Source organism: Nomascus leucogenys, chromosome 9 (genome assembly GCF_006542625.1).
Source record: "Nomascus leucogenys isolate Asia chromosome 9, Asia_NLE_v1, whole genome shotgun sequence".
Classification (NCBI taxonomy): Eukaryota; Metazoa; Chordata; class Mammalia; order Primates; family Hylobatidae; genus Nomascus; species Nomascus leucogenys.
The window spans coordinates 28,842,133-28,850,009 of record NC_044389.1 but is presented as its reverse complement, the minus strand read 5'-3'; positions in this window follow the sequence as shown (position 1 = coordinate 28,850,009).

The window sequence follows — 7,877 nt, the reverse complement described above, 5'->3', positions numbered from 1 at the left end:
AAAGTAGTTTTTCCTAATTCTGTGAAGAAAGTTAATGGTAGCTTGATGGGGATAGCATTGAATCTATACATTACTTTGGGCAGTATGACCATTTCACGATATTGATTCTTCCTATCCATGAGCATGGAATGTTCTTCCATTTGTTTGTGTCCTCTCTTATTTCATTGAGCAGTGGTTTGTAGCTCTTCTTGAAGAGGTCCTTCACATCCCTTGAAAGTTGTATTCCTAGGTATTTAATTCTCTTTGTAGCAATTGTGAATGGGAGTTCACTCATGATTTGGCTCTCTGTTTGTCTATTATTGGTGTATAGCAATGCTTGTGATTTTTGCCCATTGATTTTGTATCCTGAGACTGTGCTAAAGTTGCTTATCAGCTTAAGGAGATTTTGGGCTGAGATGATGGGGTTTTCTAAATATACAATCATGTCATCTGCAGAGACAATTTGACTTCCCTTCTTCTTATTTGAATACCCTTTATTTCTTTCTCTTGCCTGACTGCCCTGGCCAGAACTTCCAACACTATGTTGAATAGGAGTAGTGAGAGAGGGCATCCTTGTCTTGTGCTGGTTTTCAAAGGGAATGCCTCCAGTTTTTGCCCATTCAGTATGATATTGGCTGTGGGTTTCTCATAAATAGCTTTTATTATTTTGAGATACATCCCATCAGTTTATTGAGAGTTTTTTAGCATGACAGGGTTTATTGAGAGTTTTCAGCATGAAGGGGTGTTGAATTTTATTGAAGGCCTTCTCCACATCTTTTGAAATAATATGTGGTTTTGGTCGTTGGTTATGTTTACGTGATGGATTACCTTTACTGGTTTGCATATGTTGAACCAGCCTTGCATCCCAGGGATGAAGCTGACTTGATCATGGCGGATAAGCTTTTTGATGTGCTGTTGCATGTGGTTTGCCAGCATTTTATTGAGGATTTTTGCATCATTGTTCATCAGGGATATTGGCCTGAAATTTTTTTTGTGTGTTTGTTTCTGCTAGGTTTTCATATCACGGTGATACTGGCCTCATAAAATGAATTATGGGGGATTCCCTCTTTTTCTATTGTTTGGAATAGTTTCAGAAGGAATGGTACCAGCTCCTCTTTGTACCTCTGGTGGAATTCAACTGTGAATCTGTCAGGTCCTGGACTTTCTTTGGTCGGTAAGCTATTAATTAGTGCCTCAATTTCAGAACTTATTATTGGTCTATTGAGGGATTTGACTTCTTCCTGGTTTAGACTTGAGAGGGTGTATGTGTCCTGGAATTTATCCATTTCTTCTACATTTTCAGGTTTTATTTGCATAGAGGTGTTTATATTATTCTCTGATGGTAGTTTGTATTTCCGTGGGATCAGTGATGATGTCCCCTTTATCATTTTTTATTGCATCTATTTGATTCTTTTCTCTTTCTTCTTTTTTAGTCTGTCTAGTGGTCTATCTATTTTGTGGATCTTTTCAAAGAACCAGCTCCTGGATTTCTTGATTTTTGAAAGGCTTTGTGTGTCTTTATTTCCTTCAGTTCTGCTCTGATCTTAGTTATTTCTTGTCTTTTGCTAACCTTTGAATTTGTGTGCTCTTGCTTCTCTAGTTCTTTTAATTGTGATTTTAGGGTGTTGACTTTAGATCTTTTTTGCTTTCTCTTGTGGGCATTTAGCACTAGAAATTTCCCCCTAAACACTACTTTAGCTGTGTCTCAGAGATTCTGGTATGTTGTGTCTTTGTCTTTATTGGTTTCAAAGAACTTATTTATTTCTGCCTTAATTTAGTTATTTACCCAGTAGTCATTCAGGGGCAGGTTGTTCAGTTTCCATGTAATTGTTCAGTTTTGAGAGAATTTCTTAATCTTGAGTCCTAATTTGATTGCACTGTGGTCTGAGAGACTGTTTGTTATGATTTCTGTTCTTTTGCATTTGCTGAGGAGTTTTTTACTTCCAATTATGTGGTCAATGTTAGAAGTAGTGTGATGTGGTGCTGAGAAGAATGTATCTTATATTGGTTTGGGGCAGAGGGTTCTGTAGATGTCTCTTAGGTCTGCTTGGTTCAGAGCTGGGTTCAAGTCCTGAATAGCCTTGTTTATATTCTGTCTCATTAATTGTCTAATATGGACAGTGGGGTGTTAATATCTCCCACTATTATTGTGTGGGAGTTTAAGTCTCTTTGTAAGTCTCTAAGAACTTGCTTTATGAATCTGGGTTCTCCTGTATTGGGTGGATATATAATTAGGATAGTTAGCTCTTCTTGTTGCATTGATCCCTTTACCATTATGTAATGCCCTTCTTTGTCTCTTTTGATCTTTGTTGGCTTAATGTCTTTTTTTATCATAGACTAGGATTGCAACCCCTGCTTTTTTTTTGCTTTCCATTTGCTTGGTAAATATTCCTCCATCCCTTTATTTTGAGCCTATGTGTGCTTTTGCATTGAGATGGGTCTCCTGAATAAGGCACACTGATGGGACTTCGCTCTTTATCCAATTTGCCAGTCTGTGTGTTTTAATTGGGGCATTCAGCCCATTTACATTTAAGGTTAATATTGTTATGTGTGAATTTGATCCTGTCTTTATGACACTAGCTGGTTATTTTGTCTGTTAGTTGATGCAGTTTCTCCATAGTGTCTATGGTCTTTACAGTTTGGTATGTTTTTGCAGTTGCTGGTACCAGTTGTTCCTTTCAATGTTTAGTGCTTCCTTCAGGAGCTCTTGTAAGGAGTTCTTGTAAGGCAGGCTTGGTGGTGACAAAATCAGCATTTGCTTATCTGTGAAGGATTTTATTTCTCCTTCACTTAGGAAGCTTAGTTTGTCTGGATATGAAATTCTGGGCTGAAAATTCTTTTCTTTCAGAATGTTGAATATTGGCGCCACTCTCTTCTGTCTTATAGGGTTTCTTCAGCGAGATCCATTGTTAGTCTGATGGGTTTCCCTTTGTGGGTAACCTGAACTTTCTCTCTGGCTGTCCTTAACATTTTTTCCTTCATTTCAACCTTGGTGAATCTGATGATTATGTGTCTTGGGGTTGCTCTTCTCGAGGAGTATCTTTGTGGTGTTCTCTATTTCCTGAATTTGAGTATTGGCCTGTCTTGGTAGGTCAGAGAAGTTCTCCTGGAAAATATCCTGAAGAGTGTTTTCCAACTTGGTTCTATTCTTCCCATCACTTTCAGGTGCACCAATCAAATGTAGGTTTGGTCTTCTCACATAGTCCCATATCTCTTGGAGGCTTCATTTGTTCCTTTTCATTCATTTTTCTCCAATCTCTCTTCACACTTTATTTCATTAAGTTGATCTTCAATCTCCGATATCCTTTCTTCCACTTGATTGATTTGGCTATTAATACTTCTGTATGCTTCATGAAGTTCTCATGCTGTATTTTTCAGTTCCATAAGGTCATTTTTATTCTTCTCTAAACTGGTTATTCTAGTTAGCAATTTGTCTAACCTTTATTCAAGGTTCTTAGCTTCCTTGAATTGGTTTAGAACATGCACCTTTAGCTTGGACGAGTTTGCGTTTACTCACATTCTGAAGCCTACTTCTGCCAATTCATCAAGCTCATTCTCCATCTAGTTTTGTTCCTTTGCTGGCGAGGAGTTGTGATCCTTTGAAGGAGAAGAGGCATTCTGGTTTTTGGAATCTTCAGCCTTTTTGCACTGGTTTCTCCCCATCATCATGGATTTATATACCTTTGGTCTTTGATATTAGTGACCTTCAGATGTGGTTCCTGAGTGGACGCCCTTTTTATTGATGTTGATGTTGATGCTATTCCTTTCTGTTTGTTTGTTTTCCTTCTATCAGTCAGGCCCCTGTGTTGCAGGTCTGCTGGAGTTTCCTCGAGGTCCACTCCAGGCCCGGTTTGCCTGGGTATCACCAGTGGAGGCTGCAGAACAGCAAAGATTGCGCCTGTTCCTTCCTCTGGAAGCTTTATCCCAGAGGGGCACCCACCAGATGCCAGCCAGAGCTCTCCTATATGAGGTGTCTGTTGACCCCTGCTGGGAGATGTCTCCCAGTCAAGAGATAAGGTGGTCAGGGACCCACTTGAGGAGGCAGTCTGACCCTTAGCAGAGCTCGAACGCTGTGCTGGGAGATCCACTGCACAGAGCCAGCAGGCAGGAATGCTTAAGTCTGCTGAAGCTCTGCCCACAGCCACCCTTTCCTCCAGGGTGCTCTGTCCCAGGGAGATGGGAATTTTATCTGGAAGCCCCTGACTGGGGCTGCTGCCTTTTTTTCAAAGATGCCCTGTCTAGAGAGGAGGAATCTAGACAGGCAGTCTGGCTATAGCGGCTTTGCTTAGCTGCAGAGGGCTGCAGCCAGTTTTAACTTCCCCATGGGTTTGTTTACATTGTGAGCGGAAAACTACTTACTCAAGCCTCAGTAATGGCGACACCCTTCCCCCACCAAGCTCTAGCGTCCCATGTAGACTTCAGATTCCGGTGCTGGCAGCGAGAATTTCAAGCTAGTAGATCGTTTCTTGCTGGGCTCTGTGGGGGTGTGATCCTCTGAGCTAGGCCACTGGGCTCCTTGGCTTCAGCCTCCTTTCCAGGGGAGTGTCGCTTCTGTCTCGCTGGTGTTCCAGCACCACTGGGGTATGAAAATAACTCCTGAAACTAGCTCTGTGTCTGCCCAAATGGCTGCCCGGTTTTGTGCTTGAAACCCAGGGACCTGTTGGCATAGGCATCTGAGGGAATCTTCTGGTCTGCAGTTTGCAAAGACCATGGGAAAAGCATAGTATTTGGGCCTGGGTGCACCGTTCCTCATGGCACAGTCCTTCACGGCTTCCACTGGCTAGGGGAGGGTGTTTTCCCTCAATGTTTTTGATGCTTATGGATGTGTGACAATGTCTGTACATTGAGGGATTAGGTATTTATTTTAGTCTTCACCATCCAGCTTTGTGTCTGCTTTTTTTTTTTTCAGAGGGCCTTCCATGGTTCTAAGCAGACTGATGGTTGTGTTCCCTGAGCCTGTGACGAGTGCAGCTGTCTCAGCAAAAGGAAACACTCTTAGCTTGCCACAAGTCTCACAAGGACTCTGTGGTTGATATGGCTTTCCAGCACAGATGGACCGGGGAAGACTCAAGGAACGTACTGGGCCTGTAAGGGAATACCGTTCAGGGACCTGAGTCTCAAAAACTATACCAATGGCCCAGCAGGCATGCCTCTCAGCAGGTGTCTGCACTGGCAGGGTGGGTCTCAGGCTGTAGCTAGAGGGGCTGGAGTTGAGATTGGTCCCTTCAGGATCTGCTGTGGGGAGGAGCCTAGTTGGCCTGTCTTACTGGCTTAGATGAGTGTGCATCACCCAGCAGATACCTGCACAAGCAGATACTGCAATAGGAAGGGCTGGAGCTGAGACTGGGCCCTTTGGGATCTATTGTGGAATGGAGGCTCCCTTGGCTATCACATTGTCTTAGACAAGTCTGTGCCTCTCAGCAGGTCCCTGCACAGACAGGATAGTTGCCAGACTGCAGTAAGAGGGGCTGTAACTGAGGCTGGGCCTTCTTCAGATTTGTTGTGAGATGGAGGCTGGAGAGCTCAGTCTCCTTGGCTCAGAGGGGCACACACATCTCCCAGGAGGACACTGACGAGGCCACATAGTTCCTCAACTGCGGCAGGACAGGCTGGAGCCGAGAATGGGCCACTTCAGGATCAGCTGTGGGCTGGAGGTTGGTGACATTGTCAGGCTCCCTCTAGGTCCTTGTGTGAGCAGCTCTGAGCTGGGATCACACCTTAGTGGGGCTAGAGCAGAGCCATGAGCTAACTTTCAGGTTCACTGCTGAGACCTCTGTCAGAGGGCAGACAAGCCTTTACGTCAAGGCACCAATGTGCAAGATTCATTCTGGACTCCTTAACAGATTGGTTTTGGTTCCAGGCTTAAGGCCAAATGGGGCTATAGCTAAGCTCCTTAAAGGACTGGACCAATTCTAGGCTTGAACTTTGGAGCAAGATTGCCAGATTAGCTACCTGGGTGTTGGTGTGCATTCTCTAAACCACCCTCCTAAGTTTTGGGCTCCACCAGGGTTTCATAGACTCCTACTCGAAGCCTAAGATTCCTGCAGAGACACTTTTGACCATAGATTGGTGCAGAATTCTTGTTGTTGTTGGGGGTTGTAAGTGGATTACCTTCTATTTTGCTGTCTTGCTATTCAAACTTTTTTTTTTTTTTTTCAGACAGCGTCCCACTCTGGCACCCAGGCTGGAGTTCAGTGGTGTGATCTTGGCTCGCTGAAACCTCCGCCTCCCAGGTTCAAGAAATTCTCCTACCTCAGCCTCCCGAGTAGCTGAGATTACAGGTGCCTGCCACCATGCCCAGCTAATTTTTGTATTTTTAGTATAAATGTAGTTTCACCATGTTGGCCAGGCTGGTCGCTATTTGAACATTTTTTCTAAAGACAGCATCTTGAAAATAAAAAAGGTCTCACCTCCCAGAGTAAGTGAGATATACTTTAATTGGTATTCAGAACCTACCAAAGAAAAAATCATGAACACACATTCTCTCCAAGACACTGTTTAAATTGGTAAAGGAAAACAAAGATTTAAAATTAAAATCTTCAGAAGAAAGTCCACCTTCAACATCCTTCTTATGGCCCTCTTTGGCAGGACTCCTGTTTGCAGACTCAAAAATTTCTCCCCTCTCTCCTCTACAGCTACCTAAGCAGCTGAACCTAAACTTATTCTACAAACCCCTAAATTGACAATCCCCCACAGTGGCCTTTCCTACTCCTGCTCTAATTATCGTGTATCTTTTTAAATACTGCTCAAAGAACAAAGGGAATTTACTGGTGGCATCTTACACCTTCTAGTTTTATTTCGAGTTAGGCGTGATAGCCAAATAATTTCCCAGGGTAATTGAGGAAACCCTAAGATTTGCTGAGGAATTCACAATGGTGCGCACAACTTACGTCCCTGGATTTTCTGATTTATACTGGCTAATAGCTTTGCTTGTAGGGCTACAATGAGCAAGCTATTGGGCAAAAATGGCAAGATGAAAAAATCCTTCTGATGATTTAAATTTAAATCTTCCCCAAGATACAAAAAAAACTTAAAAATTTGCTGACAAAATAATTAAAGCTATTCCCACAGCTTTACTAAAGCCAGTGGTTTAGAATATAATTCAGGGTGGCATTCAGAGAGAAGGCGAATGAGCTCATGATTATTATAATAGACTAGAGGTATATTCAAAGAAAATTCTTGTCTCACAAAAAAGAGTGATGCCACTAAAGTAAGCTCCATGTTTGTCAATAGTGTTGATGAAGATTTAGCCATATTGGCTAAAAGAGTATAGCTAAATTGAGAAACCATAAATACTTGGTAAGTTTGGCTAATCAATTATCTCAAACCTTAAATAGGGCCCATCAATCAAAAGCTAAATGGATAATGAATTTATAGCTGCAATAATTAACCAGTAATACAGGCTCTCAGAATTCTTCTAAAGGAGTCTAAAACTATTGCAAAAAGCCTGGACATTAGGTTAAAGATTGCAAAATATTAAAAGCCAAACTGACATCTAAAATTACTTCCAAATCCTTAGATTCCCCATTAGGGGAATTAGGAATGAAGAAGATTAGGAATGACAGGGATCCAAAGAAAAAAAAAAAAAGTCTTTCCCTGCAATACCTTTGAGCTCTGAAGTCTAAGTGTCACCACTAGCAAATAATAAAAAAGTTTTCATGCTTATTGACACTAGAGCAACCCTATCAGTCTTAAACCCCACCACAATTAATTGTCTGTTGTCTTGGACTGCAATAACTTCCCCTGGCAGAAGTTTCAGATACTACCAGTTAAACACTATTATCTATTCCTTGGCCCATGAAACTACAAAATTTATGTCTTGATTAGTACGCCATGCACCAGCATACCTGATGAGTAGGGAACTTCTAATTAAAATAAAAGCTGCTATCCTCTTCTCA